The following is a 25348-nucleotide window of genomic DNA, read 5'->3' on the forward strand; positions in this document are numbered from 1 at the left end:
AGCTATCCTTGATGTCCTGGCCAATATTTATCCCTCAATCAACATAAAAAAAACGGATTATCTGCTTGTTATCAAATTGCTGTTTGCGGAACTTTGCTGTTCACAAGTTGGCTGCCACGTTTCCAAATTACAACAGTGGCTGCCCTTCACAAAGTAATTAATTGGCTGTAAAGCGCTTTGGGGTGTCCAGTAGTTGAGAAATGTGCTATATAAATGCAAGTCTTTCTTTCTCGTTGTATGTAAAAACTTAATATGTAGATATCAGCATAGATCTAAAGCAACATGACGGAAGGTGAAGAATGACTTAAAATCATTACAACTAATCAGTTAAAAGTCACAGATTTTATATACATTAAAAATGCATGGTAAATGTAACAATTTGTTACTATTTTCATTGCAGCAAAAATATAAAGGAATAATGATACAGTTGTTTAAAATACTAAGAAGGATAGATTATACTGATACAAGCATGTTATTTGATTGGACTGTAAACATATAATTGGAGGACAAGAATATAAAATTCACATCCTATCTAGCAGAGGCTGAATACCAACTCTCCAATAGCTCCTCCACGTACCATGACCCTACCACCAAACATCAAGCAGTTGTTTCCAAGCCCATCATTGACCTCATCTCTTCTGGAGATCTTCCCTCCACGGCTTCCCATTTTATAAACCAGGACCCTGAACAGCGTGCTCTACCGCCTTCCCAAGATCCACAAACAGGACTGTCCTCGTAGACCTATCATTTCAGCCTGAACTGATTTCTTCCTGTCTTGAGACTGGAGAATGGCCAATGTTGTTCCATTGTTTAAGAAGGGTAGCAGGGATAATCCAGGAAATTACAGGCCGGTGAGCCTTACGTCAGTGGTAGGGAAATTATTGGAGAAGATTCTTCGTGACAGGATTTACTACCATTTGGAAGCAAATGGGCATATTAGTGAGAGGCAGCATGGTTTTGTGAAGGGGAGGTCGTTTTTCGAGTTTTTCGAGGAAGTGACAAAGATGATCGACGATGGAAGGGCAGTGGATGTTATATACATGGATTTCAGTAAGGCCTTTGACAAGGTCCCTCATGGCAGACTGGTACAGAAGATAAAGTCGCACGGGATCAGAGGTGAGCTGGCAAGATGGATACAGAATTGGCTTGGTCATAGAAGACAGAGGGTAGCAGTGGAAGGGTGCTTTTCTGAATGGAGAGCTGTGACTAGTGGAGTTCCGCAGGGATCAGTGCTGGGACCTTTGCTGTTTGTAGTATACATAAATGATTTGGAGGAAAATGTAACTGGATTAATTAGTAAGTTTTCAGACGACACTAAGGTTGGAGGAGTTGCAGATAGTGAAGAGGATTGTCAAAGGATACAACGGGATATAGATCGGTTGGAGACTTGGGCGGAGAAATGACAGATGGAGCTTAATCCGGACAAATGCGAGGTAATGCATTTTGGAAGGTCTAATACAGGCAGGAATTACACAGTAAATGGCAGAACCCTTAAGTGCATTGACGGGCAGAGGGATCTGGGTGTACAGGTCCACAGGTCACTGAAAGTGGCAACACAGGTTTATCCACCAGGTAGTCAGGAAGGCATATGGCATGCTTGCCTTCATTGGCAGGGGTATTGAGTATAAAAGCTGAGAAGTCATGCTGCAGCTGTATAGAACCTTGGTTAGGCCACACTTGGAATATTGCATGCAATTCTGGTCGTCACATTACCAGAAGGATATGGAGGCATTGGAGAGGGTGCAGAGGAGGTTTACCAGGATGCTGCCTGGTCTGGAGGTTATTAGCTATGAGGAGAGGTTGGAGAAACTCAGATTGTTCTCATTGGAGCGATGGAGATTGAGGGGCGACTTGATAGAAGTTTACAAAATTATGAGTGGCATGGACAGAGTAGATAGTCAGAAGCTTTTTCTCAGGGTGGAAGAGTCAATTACTAGGGGACATAGATTTAAGGTGAGAGGAGAAAACTATAGAGGGGATGTGCGGGGCAAGTTTTTTACGCAGAGGTTAGTGAGTGTCTGGAATTTGCTGCCAGAGGAGGTGGTGGAAGCAGGTACGATAGTGGTGTTTAAGAGGCAACTTGACAAATACATGAATAGGATGGGAATAACGGGATACAGACCCCGGAAGTGCAAAATGTTTTAGTTGACGGGCAATATGATCGGCGCAGGCTTGGAGGGCCTAAGGGCCTGTTCGTGTGCTGTACTTATCTTTGTTCTTTTACTCTATATTTTTTCTCCCCTTGTCAAGTCTCTCCCCACTACATCCATGACTCTTCTGACGCCCTAGCCATTTCAACAATTTACAGTTTCCAGCCCCTAACAGCCTCCTCTTCACTATGGATGTCCAACCCTTCTACACCTCCACCCCCCACCTGGATGGTCTGAGGGCTCCCCACTTCATTCTCAAACAGAGGTCCAACGAATTTCCTTCCACCACCACCTTACTTCACCTTGCTGAACTTGTTCTCCAATTCAGCAACCTCTCATCACTCATGTCACTTACTCCAAACAAAAGGTGTTGTACCTGTATTTGTCCTAGCTATGCCTGTTTTTTTGTGGGGTAGTGGGACATTTCTTGTTTGAGTCCTTCTCGGGCCCCATTCCTCAGCTCTTTCTGGTACGTTGGTGACTGTATTAGTATCATTTCCTGCCCTCACCCTGGAGAATTGGAAAACTTCATCAACTTTGATTCCAATTTTCCCCTTCTCTCATTTTCACCTTGTCCATCTGACTCTTCCCTACCCTTCCTCAACTTCTCTGTCTCCATTTCTCCATTTCTGGGGACAGACTATCAACAAGCAGTCATTATAAGCCCACTGACTACAGCTACCTCGTCTACAGTTCCTCATACCCAGCTCCCTGTTTTCCCAGTTTCTCCACCTCCATTGCAATGTGTTCTGATGATGCAACCTTCTGTACTAGTACCACTACTCTGATATGTCTTCCTTTACCCACAACTGAGGACTCCTCCTCAATGTTCTTGACAGGGCCTTCGACCATGCTTACCCCATTTCTCACACTTCTGCTCTCACTCTTCCCCCTCCCTCTAGAACCATGTTAGGGTTTCCCTTGTCCTCACCTACCACCCCACCAGCCACATACTGAACAGATCATCCTCCACCATTTCCACCGCCTCCAGCCTGATTTATTATTAATTTATTTAGGGTGTGCAGAGGCACAGAGCCTCAGTGGTTAGATGAAGTTCTTAAAGCCTGCTTTCGAGTTTAGTCAGCGGACACTCCTCGACAATATAGTAATTGTTTGGACTGCGCCACAGCTGCAGCCTGGATGGTCTTGGCCACCCCACTGATGCTGGGTGGCTGCACAGAGGCCTTGGTCAGTATCAAAACAGTTTAAAAGAGCCCCACTGTTCCTGTGGGAGATCAAAGCCAGGTGGACGAGCAGTGGGGTCTATGATGAGATGGTGATTTCTGATGAATGTTTTCTCCTGCCAATTCTCCTACCATTGGTCCTCAGCTGTTACTCCTCAGTGTGCTGCCTTTAACCATATGGGGTGATGTGAGGAAAGGTGTACTACTAGTGGGTTGAGGAGGTCATTGAATAAGGGCAAGCTTGGGATGGAGTAGCTTACCTGTTAGTTACCCTCCTGATGTACAGGGGTGCGATGTTGCTCAGGACTGTGAGCCAGGGGAAGCAAGTTGGTCCAAGAGCACCTGTGATGATGTGCATTGTTAAGTTGAGTTGCACATCAATAACAAAAACAGAATTACCTGGAAAAATTCAGCAGGTCTGGCAGCATCGGTGGAGAAGAAAAGAGTTGACGTTTCGAGTCCTCATGACCCTTCAGCAGAACTGAGTAAAGTTAGGAGAGTGGTGAAATATAAGCTGGTTTAAGGTGGGGCGGGGGGTGGAGAGAAGTTGGGGGGCATGTGGTTGTAGGGACAAGCAAGCAGTGATAGGAGCAGATAATCAAAAGATGCCACAGACAAAAGGAACAAAGGGGTGTTGAAGGTAAGAAGAATATTAGCTAAGAAAATGTGCTAATTAAGAATGGATGGCAGGACACTCAAGGTACAGCTCTAGTGGGGGTGGGGTGGAAAGACTGACAAGGTATTACAGTTGTAGATTTAAAAATAATGGAAATAGGTGGGAAAAGAAAAATCTATATAAATTATTGAAAAAAACAAAAGGGAGGGGGAAGAAACGGGGTGGGGATGGGTGGAAGGAAGTTTAAGATCTAAAGTTGTTGAATTCAATATTCAGCCCGGAAGGCCTAGTCGGAAGATGAGGTGCTGTTCCTCCAGTTTGCGTTGGGCTTCAATGGAACAATGCAGCAAGCCAAGGATAGACATGTGGGCAAGAGAGCAGGGTGGAGTGTTAAAATGGCAAGCGACAGGGAGGTTTGGGTCTTTCTTGCGGACAGACTGCAGGGGTTCTGCAAAGTGGTCGCCCAGTTTGTGTTACATCTCCAATGTAGAGGAGACCGCATTGGGAGCAACGAATGCAGTAGACTAAGTTAGGGGAAATGCAAGTGAAATGCTGCTTCACTTGAAAGGAGTGTTGGGGCCCTTGGACGGTGAGGAGAGAGGAAGTGAAGGGGCAGGTGTTGCATCTTCTGCGTGGGCATGGGGAGGTGCCATAGGTGGGGGTTGAGGAGTAGTGGGTGATGGAGGAGTGGACCAGGGTGTCCCGGAGGGAACAATCCCTACGGAATGCCGCCAGGAGGGGTGAAGGGAAGATGTGTTTGGTGGTGGCATCATGCTGGAGTTGGCGGAAATGGCGGAGGATGATCCTTTGAATGCGGAGGCTGATGGGGTGATAAGTGAGGACAAGGGGGACTCTATCATATTTCTGGGAGGGAGAAAAAGGCGTGAGGGCGGATGCGCGGGGGATGGGCCGGACACGGTTGAGGGCCCTGTCAACGACCGTGGGTGGAAAACCTCGGTTAAGGAAGAAGGAGGACATGTCAGAGGAGCTGTTTTTGAAGGTAGCGTCATCAGAACAGATGCGACGGAGGCGAAGGAACTGAGAGAATGGGATGGAGTACTTACAGGAAGCGGGGTGTGAGGAGCTGTAGTCGAGGTAGCTGTGGGAGTCGGTAGGCTTGTAATGGATATTGGTGGACAGTCTATCATCAGAAATTGAGACAGAGAGGTCAAGGAAGGGAAGGGAAGTGTCAGTGATGGACCATGTGAAAATGATGGAGGGGTGGAGATTGGAAGCAAAATTAATAAATTTTTCCAGGTCCAGACGAGAGCATGAAGCTGCACTGAAGTAATCATCGATGTACCAGAGAAAGAGTTGTAGGAGGGGGCCGGAGTAGGACTGGAACAAGGAATGTTCCACATACCTCATAAAGATACAGGCATAGCTGGGGCCCATGCGGGTACCCATAGCCACACCTTTTATTTGGAGGAAGTGAGAGGAGTTAAAGGAGAAATTGTTCAGTGTGAGAACAAGTTCAGCCAGACGGAGGAGAGTAGTGGTGGATGGGGATTGTTGGGGCCTCTGTTCCAGGAAGAAGCTAAGGGCCCTCAGACCATCCTGGTGGGGGATGGAGGTGTAGAGGGACTGGACGTCCATGGTGAAGAGGAAGCAGTTGGGGCCAGGGAACTGGAAATTGCAAGAAGATGCAACACCTGCACCTTTACTTCCTCTCTCCTCACTGTCCAAGGGCCCAAACACTCCTTTCAAGTGAAGCAGCATTTCACTTGCATTTCCCCTAACTTAGTCTACTGCATTCATTGCTCCCAGTGCGGTCTCCTCTACATTGGAGAGACTAAACGCAAACTGGGCGACCGCTTTGCAGAATACCTGCGGTCTGTCCGCAAGAAAGACCCAAACCTCCCTGTCGCTTGCCATTTTAACACTCCATCCTGCTCTCTTGCCCACATGTCTGTCCTTGGCTTGCTGCATTGTTCCAGTGAAGCCCAACGCAAACTGGAGAAACAGCACCTCATCTTCCGACTAGGCACTTTACAGCCTTCCGGGCTGAATATTGAATTCAACAACTTTAGATCTTAAACTCCCTCCCTCCATCCCCACCCCCTTTCCGTTTCTTCCCCCTCCCTTTTGTTTTTTTCAATAATTTATATAGATTTTTCTTTTCCCACCTATTCCATTATTTTTAAATCTACAACTGTAATACCTTGTCAGCCTTTCCACCCCACCCCCACTAGAGCTGTACCTTGAGTGTCCTGCCATCCATTCTTAATTAGCACATTTTCTTAGCTAATATCACCACCTTCAACACCCCTTTGTTCCTTTTGTCTGTGACATCTTTTGATTATCTGCTCCTATCACTGCTTGCTTGTCCCCACAACCACCCCCCCTTCAACTTCTCTCTCTCTCTCTCTCCCCCCCCCCCCCCCCCACCTTAAACCAGCTTATATTTCACCCCTCTCCTAACTATACTCAGTTCTGCTGAAGGGTCATGAGGACTCGAAATGTCAACTCTTTTCTTCTCCGCCGATGCTGCCAGACCTGCTGAGTTTTTCCAGGTAATTCTGCTTTTGTTTTGGATTTCCACCATCCGCAGTAGTTTTTTGTTTTTATCTCTGTGTTTAATTGACTGCCACTCCTCTTCAAGAAATACCTACCGTGAAGTAGTATTACTCTGTTCTCCAACAGGATTTTCGTCTGTCTCTTCTGCCTTGTTCACCTTTATTGCTTTCCATTTCTCTCCTGGTGTTTGACAAGGTGTTTACTAAAACCCGCTTTCACAGCCATATTTCCTTTCTCAGTGACTGTCTCCGTCTCCGACTCACCCCACGTGGATTTCAACTGAAATTCCATCCCTCTTGTTTCGAACCCACCCAGGATTACAGGTATCTTCGGGACATAAAACGTTTCTCGGACTGCTGTTCCTGTCGCATTCTGAGATCCACACTCAGTGCCATGCGCCGCCATATGAACACACTCGACCTCTCCCTCCAGCAGCACCGCCGCACCCTTTTTCAAAGCTGCACGTGCCCCCAGTTTCATTTTATTCTTCGTCTCATCCGACGCCTCAACAAGAAACTTTTTCTCTTTCTCTCAAGTGCTAAGGAACGCAAGCTCCAACAACTCATCGACACCAACACCCATCTGGGACCCTCCACCCCTGCTTGTCCCTCCGTCCCCACCCCATCTTCCAATCCCAGCCCCAGCCGCGTATTCACTATACCCCCCGACCTTCCCCTCTCCGATGCTGAACGTTCAGTGCTCAGCAAAGGACTTAGTTTCATACCCTTATGCCCTCATCTCAACGAATTTCGGGCTCGGCACGATGCTGAACTCTTCTTCCGCCGTCTTCGTCTCCGTGCTCACTTCTTTGGGCAGGAGTCCTCTCCCCGTTCAACGGATCCTTTTACCCACCTCCAATATTCTCCCTCCACCTGGACCCATCCCTCTGGATTCTTACCTTCTCTTGATCTTTTCATTGAGAACTGTCGGCGTGACATTAGCCGTCTCAATTTCTCTGCTCCTCTCACCCATTCTAATCTGTCTCTCTCTGAACTCACTGCACTCCGTTCTCTCAGGTCCAACCCCAACATTGTCATCACACCCGCTGACAAGGGTGGTGCTGTTGTTGTCTGGCGCACTGACCTCTACCTCACGGAGACTGAGCGTCAACTTGCAGACACTTTCTCCTACCTCTCCCTGGACCATGACCCCACCACTGAACATCAAGCCATTGTTTCCAGGACTGTCACTGACCTCATCTCCTCTGGAGATCTTCCTCCCACAGCCTCCAACCTGATAGTCACCCAACCTCGGACGGCCCTCCTACCCAAAATCCACAAACAGAACTGTCCCGGCAGACCGATCGTGTCAGCCTGTTCCTGCCCCACGGAACTCATTTCTCGTTATCTTGACTCCCTTCTCTCTCCCCTTGTCCAGTCCCTGCCCACCTACATCCGTGATTCCTCTGACAACTTACGTCACATCAACAATTTCCAGTTCCCTGACCCCAACCGCTTTCTCTTCACCATGGACGTCCAATCCCTCTACACCTCCATCCCCCACCAGGATGGTCTGAGGGCCCTTAGCTTCTTCCTTGAACAGAGGCCCCAACAATCCCCATCCACCACTACTCTCCTCCGTCTGGCTGAACTTGTTCTCACACTGAACAATTTCTCCTTTAACTCCTCTCACTTCCTGCAAATAAAAGGTGTGGCTATGGGTACCCGCATGGGCCCCAGCTATGCCTGTCTCTTTATGGGGTATGTGGAATATTCCTTGTTCCAGTCCTACTCCGGCCCCCTCCCACAACTCTTTCTCCGGTACATCGATGATTACTTCAGTGCGGCTTCATGCTCTCGTCTGGACCTGGAAAAATTTATTAATTTTGCTTCCATCTCCACCCTGCCATCATTTTCACATGGTCCATCTCTGACACTTCCCTTCCCTTCCTTGACCTCTCTGTCTCAATTTCTGATGATAGACTGTCCACCAATATCCATTACAAGCCTACCGACTCCCACAGCTACCTGGACTACAGCTCCTCAAACCCCACTTCCTGTAAGTACTCCATCCCATTCTCTCAGTTCCTTCGCCTCCGTCGCATCTGTTCTGATGACGCTACCTTCAAAAACAGTTCCTCTGACATGTCCTCCTTCTTCCTTAACCGAGGTTTTCCACCCATGGTCGTTGACAGGGCCCTCAACCGTGTCCGGCCCATCCCCCGCGCATCCGCCCTCACGCCTTCTCCTCCCTTCCAGAAACATGATAGGGTCCCCCTTGTCCTCACTTATCACCCCACCGGCCTCCGCATTCAAAGGATCATCCTCCGCCATTTCCGCCAACTCCAGCATGATGCCACCACCAAACACATCTTCCCTTCACCCCTCCTGGCGGCATTCCGTAGGGATCGTTCCCTCCGGTACAGTCTGGTCCACTCCTCCACCACCCCCTACTCCTCAACCCCCACCTATGGCACCTCCCCATGCCCACTCAGAAGATGCAACACCTGCCCCTTCACTTCCTCTCTCCTCACCGTCCAAGGGCCCAAACACTCCTTTCAAGTGAAGCAGCCACTTGCATTTCCCCTAACTTAGTCTACTGCATTCGTTGCTCCCAATGCGGTCTCCTCTACATTGGAGAGACTAAACGCAAACTGGGCGACCGCTTTGAGAACCCCTGCAGTCTGTCCGCAAGAAAGACCCAAACCTCCCTGTCGCTTGCCATTTTAACACTCCACCCTGCTCTCTTGCCCACATGTCTGTCCTTGGCTTGCTGCATTGTTCCAGTGAAGCCCAACGCAAACTGGAGAAACAGCACCTCATCTTCCGACTAGGCACTTTACAGCCTTCCGGGCTGAATATTGAATTCAACAACTTTAGATCTTAAACTTCCTCCCCCCATCCCCACCCTGTTTCTTCCCCCTCCCTTTTGTTTTTTTCAATAATTTATATAGATTTTTCTTTTCCCACCTATTCCATTATTTTTAAATCTACAACTGTAATACCTTGTCAGCCTTTCCACCCCACCCCCACTAGAGCTGTACCTTGAGTGTCCTGCCATCCATTCTTAATTAGCACATTTTCTTAGCTCATATCACCACCTTCAACACCCCTTTGTTCCTTTTGTCTGTGACATCTTTTGATTATCTGCTCCTATCACTGCTTGCTTGTCCCTACAAGCACACCCCCCCACAACTTCTCTCCCCCTCCCCCGACCTTAAACCAGCTTATATTTCACCCCTCTGCTAACTATACTCAGTTCTGCTGAAGGGCCATGAGGACTCGAAACGTCAACTATTTTCTTCTACGCCGATGCTGCCAGACCTGCTGAGTTTTTCCAGGTAATTCTGTTTTTGTTTTGGATTTCCAACATCCGCAGTAGTCTTTAGTTTTTTGTTTTTGCACATCAATAAGTTTGGTGTGGACAGATTGGTACCAAATTGGTGCGCAGTATTCTGCAGTTAAGTACGTGATGGCAACAGCAGAGGTCCTTGGGGTTTTGGCCGCAATCCCCATGAGGTACCGGCCAGTTTAATAAGGAGGTTGTTGTGGGTTTTACTTTTTTCTGCAGTCTTGATGAGGTGCTGTCTGTACATAAGCATTCTGTCAAGGGTGATGCCTCAGTAAACAGAGTCTGTGTTTCAGTCTCTGGCCATCCATGGTGATGTTCAGTTCCCTCTTTACACTTAAAGAATCCTGGTATCCCAGAATAAAAACTGCCAGCAATATGAAATTCTGAGACTCCCATACCATTGGACTGTACTTCACATCCTGCTGCTCAGTGTTGAGGGTCTATCTGCAGCCAAGACACAGCGAGTCAATAACTTCGCCAGCAACAGGCCATCAACACGATCTTCAATCATGAAACATATCCACCATCAGATGATGCCGGGAGGGACAAAATAGTTGGTTTCAATCTGATATGTGATATTGCGCAACCTAGGCCACATTTGTCCAGTGTGATGCTACCACCAAGTACATTTTCCCCTCCTCTCCCCTTTCAGAATTCCAAAGGGTCTGCTCCCTCCACCACACCCTGGTCCACATTTCAAATCACACCCAATGTCCTTTCCCCTTCCAAGGACAGCTTCCATGCAAGCGCAGGAGATGTAACACCTGCCCTTTTGCCTCCTCTCTCCTCACCTTCTAAGGCCCCAAACACTCCTTCCAGGTGAAGCAGCAATTTACATATACTTCTTTCAACTTACTGTATTCACAGCTCACAATGAGGTGTCCTCTACTTTGGGGAGACCAAATGCAGAATGGGGGACCACATTGCGGAACATCTTCATTCAGTCCACAAGCATGACCTTGAGCTTCAGGTAGCCTGCCATTTTAAATCTGAACTTTGCTCTCACACTGACATCTCTGTCCTCAGCCTACTGCAGTGTTCCAACAAAGCTCAACACAAACTTGAGGAACATACGTACGAATTAGGAGCAGGAGTAGACCACTCGGCCCCTTGAATCTGCTCCGCCATTCAATAAGATCACGGTTGATCTAATTGTAACCTTAACTCCAGATTTCCACCTACTTCCTATCCCCTTTCACCCTTTTACTTATCAGGAATCTATCTATCTCTGCCTTAAAAATATTCAAAGACCTTGCTTCCACAGCCTTTTGAGGAAGAGACTTCTAAAGACTCACATCCCTTTGGGAGAAAAAAAATTCTCCTCATCTCTATCTTAAATGGGCGACCCCTTATTTTTGAATAATGACCCCTAGTTCTAGACTCTTCCACAAGGGGAAACAACCTTCCGCATCTGCCCTATCAAGACCCCTCAGGATCTTATATGTTTCAATCAAGTCACCTCTCACTCTTCTAAACTCCAGCTGATGCAAGCCTAGCCTGTCCAACTTTTTCCTCATAAGTCAGCCGACCATTCCAGGCTTTAGCCTAGCAAACCTTTTAGTAAACCTTCTCTGAACTGCTTCTAATGCATTTACATCCTCCCTTAAACAAGGAGATCAATACTGTACACAGTATTCCAGATGTGGTCTCACCAATGCCCTGTAGAACTGAAGCATAACCTCTCTACTCTTTGTATTCAATTCCCTTCACAATAAACAATAACATTCTATTAGCTTTCCTAATTACTTGCTGTACCTGCACATGGGGGAGATGATGGTGTAGTGGTATTGTCGTTAGACAGAGACCCAGAGTAATGCTCTGAGGAACTGGGTTCAAATCCTGCCATAGCAGATGGTGGAATTTGAATTCAATAAAAATCTGGAATTAAAAGTCTAATGATAGCAATTGTTGTAAAAACCCATCTAGTTCACTAATGTCCTTTAGGGAAGGAAATATGCCATCCTTACCTGGTCTGGCCTACATGTTACTCCAGACCCACAGCAATGTGGTTGACTCTTAACTACCCTCTGAACAAGGGCAATTAGGGATGGGTAATAAATGCTGGCCTGGCCAGTGATGCCCACATCCAACGAATGAAAAAAAACTAACCTTTTGCAATTCACGCACTAGGATGCCCAGATCTCTCACCATTTAGATAATATGCTTCTTTTTTATTCTTTTTCACCTTTTGATTTGGCGGTTTACAGCCTTCTGGATTCAACGAGTTTGACAATTACAGATCATAATCTCTGGTCTACCATTTTGTTTCCTTTTCTTTGCATGTGTCGATCTTAATCTTTTTTTTCTTGTTTTTGCTTTTGGATGGCAACTGTTCATTATTCTGCCATTTAAATTTCCTTTGGATCCATAGACCGTCCTCTTTGTTCTTTTTCCACACTACCCCATTTCACTTACTTAAAGGCCATTCCATTTCCAATTTTTCCCAGTTCTGATGGAAGGTCATGAAATGTTAACTCTGTTTCTATTTCTGTAGATGCTGCCAGACCTGCTGAGTATTTTCAACATTTTCTGTTTTTATTTTATATAAAATTCACATGTCTTATACACATCTTCAAGTTAGAAGGAATTTTCCATGCACTGAGTTTTGAATTTATGGAATAGATTCCCGCATAATATGTTGATTAACACATTTAAAAAAAGCTAAATGAACATCAGTATTTTGAGGAATGTTTCTACAACTGTAATTTAAACAGAATTTAAAAACCAGCAAAGAATGATTAAAAAAAAGAGGGATAAATTAGAGTATGAGAGAAAACTAACTAGAAATATAAAAACAGATAGTAAGAGTTTCTACAAGTATTTAAAAAGGAAAAGATTAACTAAAGTGAGTATTAGCCCTCTAGAGACAATGAGTTTGGGGAATTAGTAATGGGAAATAAGGAAATGATGGAAGTGTTGAGCAGATATTTGCGTCTGCCTTCACTGTAGAAGACACAAATATCATGTCAGAAATATTTGTAAATCAAGAGGTGAAAGGGAAGGAGACACTAAAAACAATTACAATAACCATGGAAAGGGCACTAAGAAAACTATTAGAACTAAAGGCTGACAAGTCCCCAGGACCTGATGGATTTCATTCTAGGGTCTTAAAAGAATTGACTGCTGAGGTATTTGCATTGGTTTTAATTTTCCAAAATTTCCTAGATTCAGGAAAGGTTCCATCAGAATGGAAAACAGTCTATGTAACTCCCCAGTTCAAGAGAGGGAGACAGAAAGCAGGGAACTCCAGACCAAAACAAAAAGCTAAAAGCTACTGCGGATGCTGGAAATCCAAAACAAAAACAGAATTACCTGGAAAAACTCAACAGGTCTGGCAGCATCGGTGGAGAAGAAAACAGTTGATGTTTCGAGTCCTCATGACCCTTCGGCAGAACTGAAGTATAGTTAGGAGAGAGGTGAAATATAAGCTGGTCTAAGATGGGGGGCGGGGGGAGAGAGAAGTTGAGGGTGGGGTGGTTGTAGGGATAAGCAAGCAGTGATAGGAGCAGATAATCAAAAGATGTCACAGACAAAAGGATCAAAGAGGTGTTGAAGGTGGTGATATTATCTAAGAAAAGTGCTGATTAAGAATGGATGGCAGGATACTCAAGGTACAGCTCTAGTGGGGGTGGGGTGGAAAGACTAACAAAGTTTTAGTTTTAGATTTAAAAATAATGGAATAGATGGGAAAAGAAGAATCTATATATGTTCTGCCGAAGGGTCATGAGGATTCGAAACGTCAACTGTTTTCTTCTCCACCGATGCTGCCAGACCTGCTGAGTTTTTCCAGGTAATTCTGTTTTTGTTTTGGAACTCCAGACCAGTTGGCCTAACATCAGTCATAGAGAAAATGCTAGAATCTATTATTAAGGAGGTTATAGCAAGGCACTTGGAAAATCTTCATGCAATCATGCAGAATCAACATGGTTTTGTGAAAGGGAAATTGTGTTTGACTAATTTACTAGAGTTCTTTGAGGAAGTAACAACCAATGTGGATAAAGGGGAACCTGTAGATGTGGAGTACTTGGATTTCCAAAAGGTGCCAAATCAAAGGTTACTACACAAAATAAGAGCTCCTGGTGCAGGGGACAGAAGATTGGTTAGCTAACAGGAAACAGTTGGAATAAAGGAGTTATTTTTTGGGTTGGCAAGCTGTACCTAGTGGAGTGCCAATGGGATCAGTGCTGGGGCCTCAACTATTTAGAGTCCATATCAATGACTTGGATGAAAGGACTGAATGCATGGTTGTTAAATTTGCTGATGATATAAAGATAGGTAGGAGAGTACATTGTGAAGAGGACAAAATAAGGAGCCTGCAAATATATATAGATAGGTTAATTGAGTGGGCAAATATTTGGCAGATGTGAGAAAATGTGAACTTGTCCACTTTGGCAGGAGGAATAGAAAAGCAGCAGATTATTTAAATGGAGAGAGATTGCAAAACTCAGTGGTACAGAGGGATCTAGGTGTCCTGGTACACGAATCACAAGTTAGTATGCAGGTACAACAAGTGATTAGGAAGGTAAATAGAATGTTATCATTTATTGCAAAGGGAATGGAATATAAAAGTAGGGATGTTTTGCTACACTTGGGAGACCACATCTGGAGCACTGCTGGGGCCTCAACTACTTAGAGTCCATATCAATGACTTGGATGAAAGGAATGAATGCATGGTTGCTAAATTTGCTGGTGATATAAAGATAGGTAGGAGAGTACATTGTGAAGAGGACACAATAAGAAGCCTGCAAAGAAATATAGATAAGTTAATTGAGTGGGCAAATATTTGATAGATGGAGTATAATGTGGGAAAATGTGAACTTTTGGTCTCCTTACTTAAGAAAGAAGCAGTTGAAAGCAAATTCACTTGACTGCCTCCTGGGATGAAGGGGTTATCTTATGAGAAAAGATTGGACAGATTGTGCCTGTATCCATTGGAGTTTAGAAGAATGAAAGGTGATCCTATTGAAACATACAAGATCCTGAGGGGACGTGACAGGGTGGTTGCTGAGAGGATGTTTCCCCTTATGGGAGAGACTAGAACTAGAGAATACAGTTTAAAAATAAGAGGTCTCCCATTGAATATGGAGATGCAGAGATATTTTTTTCTCTCAGAGTCTCATTAGTCTGTGGAATTTTCCCCAGAGAGCAGTGGAGGCTGGGTCATTGAATATATTTAAGGCTGAGTTAGATTAACTCCCTTGTCAATCAAGAATCTAAGAGTACAGAGGGTGGACAGGAAAGTAGAGTTTCTCTAGTCCCAGATACTGTGTATAAGGAAAAGCTTAAACATCTTCCCTTGACACCTGCAAAAATCATTTTGAAAACATATACAGGGGAATCTGTACCTATGATGGGCAGAACAGAAGTTAAAGTGGAACTAAATGAACAGACTGCTAAGCTACCACCGTTTGTGGTGAAAGACACTGCCCAGCTTTTGTTGGATGGTCATGGCTTGAGAAGATCTGGTTAAACTGGGCAGAAGTACACAGTATTGCAAAAGAAGAAACTGGTCTGACAGCTGTTATAAAAAAACATGCTGTTGTTTTCAAAGGAGATTTGGGAAGCATGAAGGAAATTACCATAAAATTGAATATCAAAGCTGACTCTCAACCAAAATTTCTGAAGGCCAGAACGTTGCCTTATGCCATATGGCCAAAAGTCGCAGCTGACCTGGAGCATCCAGTCAAGATAGGAGTCTTGATACCTGCCTCCCACAGCAAATGAGCAACACCCATCATTCTAGTGCTCAAGGAAGCCAGCTCCATACGCATCTGTGGAGATTTCGAGGTTACTTCTAACCCCATGTTACGTGCTCAGTAATATCCACGTCCCCATATTGAGGACATTTTTGGCTGGCTTGGCTTGGACATAAATTCAGCAAAATAGGTCTATACCAGGCCAACTTACAAATGCACGTTGATGAGAAGTCACAAGAATATCTGACCATCACAAAATACAAGGGACTGTGCAGATATTGCCGTTTGCCTTTTGCAATAACATCAGCTCCGGCCTTGTTTCAAAGGGCCATGGATCAGATCCTGAGTGGCTTGCTTGGAGTTCAGTGCTACTTTGACGACACCTTGGTAACGGGCAATACTGATGAGGATCAAGAACTTGGATGCCATCCTACAAAGGCTAGCGGAGTATGGCCCACAGGTTCGCAAAGATAAATGTAATTTTTTTCAGTCCTCTGTGGAGTATTTGGGGCACATTATTGATGCTGCTGGGCTTCACAAAGCACCCTCCAAGGTCAAGGCTATTGTGGATGCTCCAGCTCCTCAGAATATCAACCAGCTTCGCTCATTCTTAGGGCTGCTGAATTATTATGGGAGATTTATTTCACAGCTGGCAACCCTGTTGAAACCCCTGCATGAGCTTGTGTCAGAACAAAGCCTGGAAATGGACAGAAGCCTGTGATGCAGCATTCAAGAAGGCTAAAGCAGCTTTGACAGATTCCGAGGTATTGATGCACTTTGACCACTCCTTACCCGTACAACTTGCATGTGATGTATTGCCTTATGGAGTTGGGGCTGTTGTTTCACACATAATGCCCTCAGGTGTGGAGGGGCTCATAGCGTTCGCTTCACCGACTTTAAGCAAAGCAGAAAGCCAATACACTCAAATCGAACGCAAAGCACTGGGAATCATTTTTGCAATCTGGAAATTTCACCGTTCCTGTTTGGATGGAAATTTACGCTGCCGACTGATCATCAACCATTCGCTTCAATATTCGACCCACACACAGACATCCCTTCTTTAGCTGCAAGCAGGATGCAGCATTAGGTATTGATGTTGAGTGCTCATACATATGACACATCAAGTATCAAAAATCTGCTTTGCATGGCAATGCGGATGGTCTTTCGAGGCCGCCCCTACCAGTCAGCCATGTGGACACTGCTCAAAAGGCACCTTCTACTTTGCACACGTGCAGAACACACCCATCACTTAAGTCCAAATCAAGAAGACCACATGTGTGAACCCAACATTATCCAAAGTCATGGACCTTGTGATACATGGCAACTCTTCCCCAAACTTCCAGTCTCACCTTCTCAGTCTAGCTCGACTGCAGTTGAAGTTGTCTCACCTTCACTGGCATTTGACACAATTTCAGATTTTGCTAAAAGTCCTAAGTTGTCACCAGTCTCCAATGAATATTACTCTGTAAAAGCACCAGAAGTCTGCTGCAATCCACTCCAGGAGAGAATACCTCCTGAGAGTCTAAGTTATAGTTAAGGTGAACCCATGTGTTTTTTTTGGGGGGCAGGATAATCCCCAGGGTTCAGTCAGGAATAGAGGCAGTCTGCTCTCTTTCCCTAGTTCAGAAAATGTTTTGTTAAACTGACATTTCCAATAAGGGGGAGGAACGTGTTACGTACTGTATGTCTTGTTTAGCTTTACTTTGCATACTTTGCAAGCGAGTGCATTATGAGATCGCAGAATCTATTTTGTTTTGTTAGTTCAGTTAGTGAAGTAAAATAAACAAAAGCACAATGTTCAACCACCTCCATGAGTGTTGATTAATCTTTAAAAAGTTATCGGCAGTACCCAGTATTAAAACACAACAATGAGGGTTATTGGAGGGGATGTAGAGGTGATGTGGATTCTGGAGGTCGGCAGGGTGAGGGGGACATGTCTATTGTAACGGGGGTGGGCTATTTGGGAAGGTAGGGGACTTCAACATTGACCTGCACGGGATGGAAGGTGATGGGGAAGGGTTGAAGGGTAACCATGGGGAGGTCAAAAGTGACTTCTGGGAGGTCAATTGTTATGGGAGGGGGGAGTGGTGTTGTGGATGACAAAGGGAGGGGAAGAGGTATTAGACTCTACCTTGAAGGTGACGTTAACCATGGTGGCAAGCAACTATGCACAGCCTTGTTTTGGAGATCTCGAGATGCTGCATGGGAATCGGGGGTGGGTAGAGATGCAGGTCATCTCAACTGGACAACTGAAGGAGAACCATTCTGGTATTTACAATGTTAGGGCCTTGGGACAGATGACAGTGTGAGGGGCAAAGGCTCAGTGTGCACAGGAGACATCTTGCACATGGCTCGTAATGACCCTGGCAAAGACCTTTGGCTCTCTGCACATGCATGATACCTGGGGACATGGGGTGTCCCTTGGAAGATGGTGGGGCGGTGGGGGGGGGTGCACACAGGCTTAAGGACTATCGCAAATAAACCACATCAGACATGATTAAAGTGCAAGTGAACAATATTTACAAAAATGTGATAAGTTTAACAGTCATAGTGTACATGTGCAGCCACTTGTGAAATCAAAACTTCTAAATTTTTCTTTCCCTTACACTTCTTCTACTTACCTGATATCTTCAGCAGGGGTGGAGACAACCTGCTGACCAGTTTGCCCTGTTGCCTTGGATGACCTTGGCGGCCATCCTCTGGGAGACCTGAGGCTTTTTTTGGCTGCACTGCTGTGGGGCAGCAGCTCCCCCTGCGGTCACAGAGGACAAAGCTGAAGGGGTCACAGGCAAGAAGGATTCAGAAGGATTCAGGACTCTGACACCCTCAGAGAGTCCTGAGTGGAAGTCACAGGGGTGTCCAACTGCCATTTCTCCTCCCTTTGGGCGCCCGCGGGCCCTTGCCTGACCCTTTGAGGGAAGGGGCACCTGGAGGGAGGTCGAGGTACCCTGTCCCTCTTTCACAAAGCCACTGTGAAAGTTCACCCACGGCTACAATGATGGAGTGTAGGTCTGCGCACATCTCTGGTAGAATCTGCTGGACCAGGTTCTCCATGGTGCCTGCCAACCTCCCTATGGAGACCTCTATGTGTGTACAGGTCACAACCACTTGATCAGAGAGCAGGCGGACGGACTCCTCTGTCTCACGTACCACTCTGTTGAGGGCCTCTGCCACCTGGTGTTCCCCCACCTCTTGCTGCCTCTTCAGCATCATGTGGAAGGCCGATTCCAGAGGCTCATCATCGGACTCGGAACCTTGCAGATGTCTCTTCCCCAGAACTTCTCTGAGTGCTGGTGAGCATGGCTGACACTGCCTCCCCTGCTGCAGACACGAGTCTGTGCAGTGACCACAAGAATGTGAGACCCTTCCTAATCTACATCTAGCACCCACCAAGGTGTGTGTCTCTGGGCTGGTGTAGGGTGCAGATGACTGCTGAGATGCCTCTACAAGTGCACTTTCTTCCTCCACAATGCCCTCAGCCCTCTCTGGGCTTGTCTGAATGCTGAACAGGGCTTCATCTGTTTCAGGCCTTATCCTCTTCCCGGTGATACCTGTAAGTGAGAGAGGAGAAAGCGAGTGACTGCATCAGCTGCCTCCAACATGGTGGAATGCATGACCCTTAGGTTTCTATGACATGTATGGATCCTTACTGGATGGAGGCTGCAAGCCATCTCTCCATCTCCACAGGCTCTGTCCCGGTCTTCCCCTGCCAGTTGGGCTGCCCATTCCTCAAAGTCAGTGAGGCCCCCTCTTGTCTTCTCCCTCTCTCTCCGATTATGGCTTATCTTCTCCTGCACGAAGAGAGAAGAGGGGGTTATTCTTTCTCATGCTTCCAGTCTTACAAATAACCCACTGAACTGTGTGCCATGTGCTTGATGCACTGCAGAGTTTTGGAGCAGCACCTTCCAGAGCATTGAGGCCATGCAGGTATAAGGATAAGGCTCACAGAAGCATGTCATTAGCAGTGCTTCCTGGTGCCCTCAACATCTGACCCCCTTCCCCCCGCTACCCATCCCCGACCCCTCCCAAACCCCCCACCCCAGACAGTATGTGAGCTCTCTGTGTGGAAGTGTCAGATCATGTAGAACTTTATCATCTAAAGCTTCTTGTGGGAAAAAAGAATAGATATCTGGGGCTTGGTTTTCAATTGCCGGTGGGGACCAGAATGGCTGTGCACTTGATTTGAAATCCATGTACCCGGAAAGCAGCACTGAATCCCGCTGCCTTCAGAATACGACACAATTTTCAAAGGGAGGGCAAGGGGGTGCGGGAGAGTGGGGAACCTGCTCATCTCCAACTAAGGCATGTTAAGCACATTGAGGAGCTTATTATCTGGCCAGGGAGAGTTAGAAGTCAATTTTTGAATTGTAAATTGCTGAATCCAATCAATCAATCTGGTGCACATTAGTGCACAGCTGTCAGATTCAAAGCAGGCAGAAATGAAAGTTCTTTCTTTAAAGCTGAGAAATTTCAGGACCAGGGGAATCTTGCACCGGATCATGAGCAGCACCTTTCATTTACTGTCTGGTCACTTTTGTGCATGGTGATGCAGTTGGCCCCATAAGGCAACACCTCCTCTCCGCTGCCAAGGAGAGCAGCAGTAGCAGCAGCCTCCATCATGACTGTCACCTGCTTTTGCTGCTCATGGTCTGCAGGCTGCTTTCGTCTCCTGGTAACACTTGGCGCTGCTAATTGAGCACCGAGGTCCAGTGGCCAGGGTGAGGGCTCCTCCAGTCAGAAGGGAGCTTCTGATGGAGGCGTAGCCCCCCTCCCCCCACCCGCCTTCCTGCCCGAGATCCAAGTTCCTTCTTTTTCGGACTTTCCCCATGCCATGCAATTCATCCCGCCAGCTTAAAAATTGAGGCTAGGCAGGAAACAGCACTTAATAATTGGCCACTTAAGGACCTCAATTGGGGCGAGGGCAGGCATCCTGTCCGAGGCCTTGCCCACCCCAGCGTAAATTGCTGCAAGGTTAGGGGGCCCAGGAAACCAGAGGGAATCCTATCCCTTTAATTTCACGCCACCCCCACCGAAAAACCCGCCGGCAGGGGAGCGTGAAATTCAAGGCACTGACTTTCACTGGGGCACGGGTTGCACAGGCACCGACTCTCTCTGGGGTACGGGTCACACAGGCACTGACTCTCTCTGGGGTACGGGTCGCACAGGCACTGACTCTCTCTGGGTTACTGGTTCCAGAGGCAATGGGCAGAATTTTCCATGCCTGCTGGCGTGAGCAGACAATATGGCGAGAAGGCCAGAAAATCAGTTTCACGATGTTGTGAAACCTGTTTGCAATCATCCACTCAGCCTGTCGCTGGCGTTTCCAACCATCGGATGTTGGAACCTCATTATAATACATCTGCATATCATTATAAGGTCAGCCTGCCAAAATAATCCCTCCCGCTGGATTGCATGCCGACATGTTTCACAACAGCATATAAAAGGTGTGCACTTGGCGTGCTGAAAATGTGGTTCCGGTGCCTGGACTGGTCTGGTGGAGCCCTGCAATATAGTCCACAGAGAGTCACACACAGCATCAGCACTATCTGCTGCGCCCTTTACAACCTGGCGCTGCAAATGGGGAGAGGAGCTGGCTGAGGAGGAGATGCAGGAGCTGGAGGTCTCCTCCTATGAGGTGGACATCGACAGTGATGAGGAGGTTCTCGAAGACAACGATGATGGCGATGAGGCCCTCGCACAGGCCTGACAAGGCAGGCACACTAAGGAAGTCCTCATAGTTAGATTTTTGGAGGATGATGATGACATGCAGCAAGGAGACACCATAAGATCCTCACATTGCACCTATGAACGTTTGACTCCAGTCTGGCTTATGGCAGCACATGTACACTCTGTGACAATGCTCCTCTCATTGAGACGCAGTGGTGGCCCTGATAGCCGCTCAATTGCAGGAAGATGATGATGACATGGCAATGAAGACACTCCATAAATCTTCACATGGTTCCCTCCAGTCTGGCTGAGGGCAGCTCGCTTGCACTCTGTGATCAGGGTCACATCAAGGAGATGCAGCCATGAAACTTTAAAAGCACCTGATCCTTTGTCCGCCTTCAGAACCTGAGCCCTTCAGGATCACATTGTCACTGGTCACAGATGCTGACGAGATGGGGGCCAGCCCCACCTCAAAGGTGCTGAGAGCACACAGAGAGAATGATGGAAATCTGTGATACCTGCCCACAACATTCTGGCAGCAATGACAAGCACAATAGAGTCCAGGCATCACTAATACGTCCAGGGAGTGTGAGACAGGACCATCACTTTGGTCTGAAGGCTGGACAAAGCACAAGGAAGAGGCCTTGGACTGAGACACCTGCCTTTATCTAGTGCAGAAGGGTTTCACATCTGAATGACACAAACACTGCTCATCAGAATGAGGAGCCATAGGCAGGGTGACATTCTTGGGAGTTTATTTACAATAGTGAACATTATTTATAAGTGATTAACAACCATGTCCAGGCTGTGCAACTAAGAGGTGTCAGCTGTGGCTCAGTTCATAGCACCCTCGCCTTTGAATCAGAAGGTTGTGGGTTCATGTCCCACTCCCGGAAACCAAGAACTGTGAATGTACTCGAAAGAGTTACAATCTGTGACTGTTGATAACTCAAAAGAGTTACATCTTCTTAACATTCCTAACTCTGCTGCTACATCATGATGCTCCTTGGACATCCATAGTGGAGGTGGAGGCAGCCTGCTGATGACCTTGGCGGGCGTCCTCTAGAGGGCTGAGACCTGGAGGGCCTCGGCCTGCTTTCGGGATCCTGCTGTGTGGCAGTGGCACCCTCCTCAGCCTGTGGAGCTGGAGCTGCTGAGGTCACAGGAAGAAGAGGGGATTTGGATGGGCCAGACTCTCCCGGACCCGACTGTATGGATTGGCTCGCTGGGTGGGAGGGGGGGCAGGTACACCTGCTCTTCCTCCTCCCTATGGGTACCCAACAGCCCCTGACTGACTCCTTGAGGAGAGGGGGTAGCTAGAGTGAGATTGGGCTGCTCCGCACCCCTTTCGCATACACACTGTTGGAGGCCAACTATGGCATTGGCAATTCTCACTGGGATGCGGGTTCCAGAGGCATTGACTGTCAGTGAGGTACAGGTCCAAAGGAAAGTGACCAACACTGGGATACAGATTCCACAGGAACTGACATTTACTGGGGAGCAAGTTCCACCGACACTGACTCTCAAAGGGGCATGAGTTCCATAGATACTGTCTCTCGAAGGGGCATGAGTTCCATAGATACTGTCTCTCAAAGGTGTACAGGGTTCACAGACACTGACTATCACTGGGGTACAGCTTCCAAAGGTACTGATTCTCATTGTGCCCCACATACAACGACTTTCATTTGGTTAAGTGTTCCATGTGTATTGACTCTCACTGGGTTCCACACAGTAGACAGAATTTTCCGGTCCCTCCAGCAGCAGGAAACTTCATGGGCAGGGGAACTTAATTTGGTGTGAGGCCATAGAAAAGTTATGGCACAGGAAGAGGCCATTCAGCCCATCGTAGCTGCACCGGCCAAAGAAAGAGAGAAAAAAAAGAACTAGCCACTCATTTTTAACCCCACTTTCCAGCACCTGGTCCATAGCCTTGCAGGTTACAGCAGTTCAGGTGCAGATCCAGGTACCTTTTAAATGGGTTGAGCGTTTCAGCCTCAACCACCAATTTCAGCAGTGAATTCCAGATGCCCACCATCCCGTGGGTGAAAAGGTTTTTCCTCATGTCCCCTCTAATCCTCTACCAATCACCTTAAATCTATGCCTCCTGGTAATTGACCCCTCAGGTAGGGGAAACAAGTCTTTCCTATCTACCCTATCTAGGCCCCTCATAATTTTGTACACCTCAATTAGGTCACCCCTCAGCCTCCTCTGTTCTAAGGAAAGCAACCCTAGCCTATCCAATCTTTCCCTATAGCTGCAATTTTCTAGTCCTGGCAACATTCTTGTAAATCTCCTCTGCGCTCTCTTCAGTGCAGTTATGTCCTTCCTGTAATGTGACCAGAATTGTACACAAAATTCCAGCTGTGGTCTAACCAGCGTTTTATACAATTCCATTATTACATCCTTACTTTTGTATTCTATACCTCATCCAATTAAGGGAAGCAGCTCTGAAAAAGAGCCATACGGACTCGAAATGTTCCTTATGATTTCTTTACCACCTTATCCACCCATCCTGCCACCTTCAGGGACCTGAGGACATGAACTCCAAGGTCTCTCACTTCCTCAACCATTCTCAATAACTTTCCATTTATTGAGTATTCCCTTGCTTTGTTTGCCCTCCCCAAATGCATTACCTCACACTTTTCCAGACTGAATTCCATTTTACACCCACTCAACCAAACCATTGATATCTTTTTGGAGCCAACAGCTATCCTGTTCACTATCAACTACACAGCCAGTTTTTGTGTCAAATTTCCCAATCATGCCTCCTACATTGATGTATATATTAATGATTTGTACTTAAACAGCAAGGGCTCCAACACTGATCCCTGTGGAACACCAATTTCCATTCACAAAAACATTCATCAACCATAACCCTTTTTTTCCTGTCACTGAGCCAATTTTGGATCCAACTCGCCACCTTCCCCTGTATCCCATGCGATCTCATTTTCTGACCAATCTGCCATGTGGGACCTTGTCAAATGCCTTACGAAAATCCATGTAGATAACATCCACTGCACTACCTTCATCAATCCTCCTTGTTACTTCCTCAAAAATTCTATTAAGTCTGACTGACCAGCCTATAATTTTCTGGCCAGTCCCTTGTACCCTTTTTAAATATTGTTACAACATTCGCAGACCTCCAATCCTCTAGTATCTCACCGGAATTTAGTGAGAGTTGGAAAATGATCCTCAAAGCATCCATTATTTCCTCCCTGGCTTCCTTTAACAACCTGGGATATAATCCGCCCAGCCCTGGTGCTTTATCCACTTTCAAGGATGCCAGTCACTCCAGTACTTCCTCTCCCATTATGCCTATTCCATCTAATATTTCACACTCCTCCTTCTTAATTAGAATGTCTGCATCACCTCTCTCCTTAGTGAAGACAGAGACAAAGTACTCATTGAAAACCCTACCCACATCTTCAGCATCAACACACAAGTTACCATGTACATCTCTGTTAGGCCCTACCCTTTCCTTAGTTATTCTCTTGTTCTTAATGTACAGGTAAAACATATTTGGGTTTTCCTTGATTTTACCTGCCAATATTCTCTCATATCCTCTCTTTGCTTTCCTAATTTCCTTTTTTACTTCACCCCTGTACTTTCTATACTCCTCTAGGCTTTCTACAGTATTAAGCTTTTTGTGACTGTCATAAGCTTTCTTTTTCTGATTTATTTTACCCTGCATGCTTCTGGATAACCAGGGGGCTCTAGATTTGGCAGTACCACCCTTTTTCTTAGAAACATAGAAAATAGGAGCAGGAGTAGGCCATTCGGCCCTTCAAGCCTGCTCCGCCATTCATTATGATCATGGCTGATCATCCAACTCAATAGCCTGCTCCTGCTTTCTCCCCATATCCTTTGATCCCTTTCGCCCCAAGAGCTATATCTAACGCCTTCTTGAACACATACAATGTTTTGGTCTCAACTACTTTCTGTGGTAATGAATTCCACAGGCTCACCACTCTCTGGGTGAAGAAATTTCTCCTCATCTCAGTCCTAAATGGTCTACTCCATATCCTCAGACTATGATCCCTGGTTCTGGACTCCCCCACCATCGGGAACATCCTTCTTGCATCTACCCTGTCTAGACCTGTTAGAATTTTATAGGTTTCTATGAGATCCCACCTCATTCTTCTGAACTCCAGCGAATATAATCCTAATCGACTCAATCTCTCCTGATATTTCAGTCCTGCCAGCCTAGGAATCAGTCTGGTAAACCTT

At 46.5% G+C, this 25348-nt stretch overlaps 1 protein-coding gene across 1 annotated transcript in view; it reads right to left on the reverse strand.

Annotated features, from left to right (window-relative positions):
• The window catches only part of LOC144682433 (claudin-10-like), a 114386-nt gene that overhangs the window by 7896 nt on the left and 81142 nt on the right, over nucleotides 1-25348 (reverse strand). The window lies entirely within an intron of this gene.

The sequence above is a fragment of the Cetorhinus maximus genome, chromosome 7 (genome assembly GCF_964194155.1).
Source record: "Cetorhinus maximus chromosome 7, sCetMax3.hap1.1, whole genome shotgun sequence".
Taxonomy (NCBI): domain Eukaryota; kingdom Metazoa; phylum Chordata; class Chondrichthyes; order Lamniformes; family Cetorhinidae; genus Cetorhinus; species Cetorhinus maximus.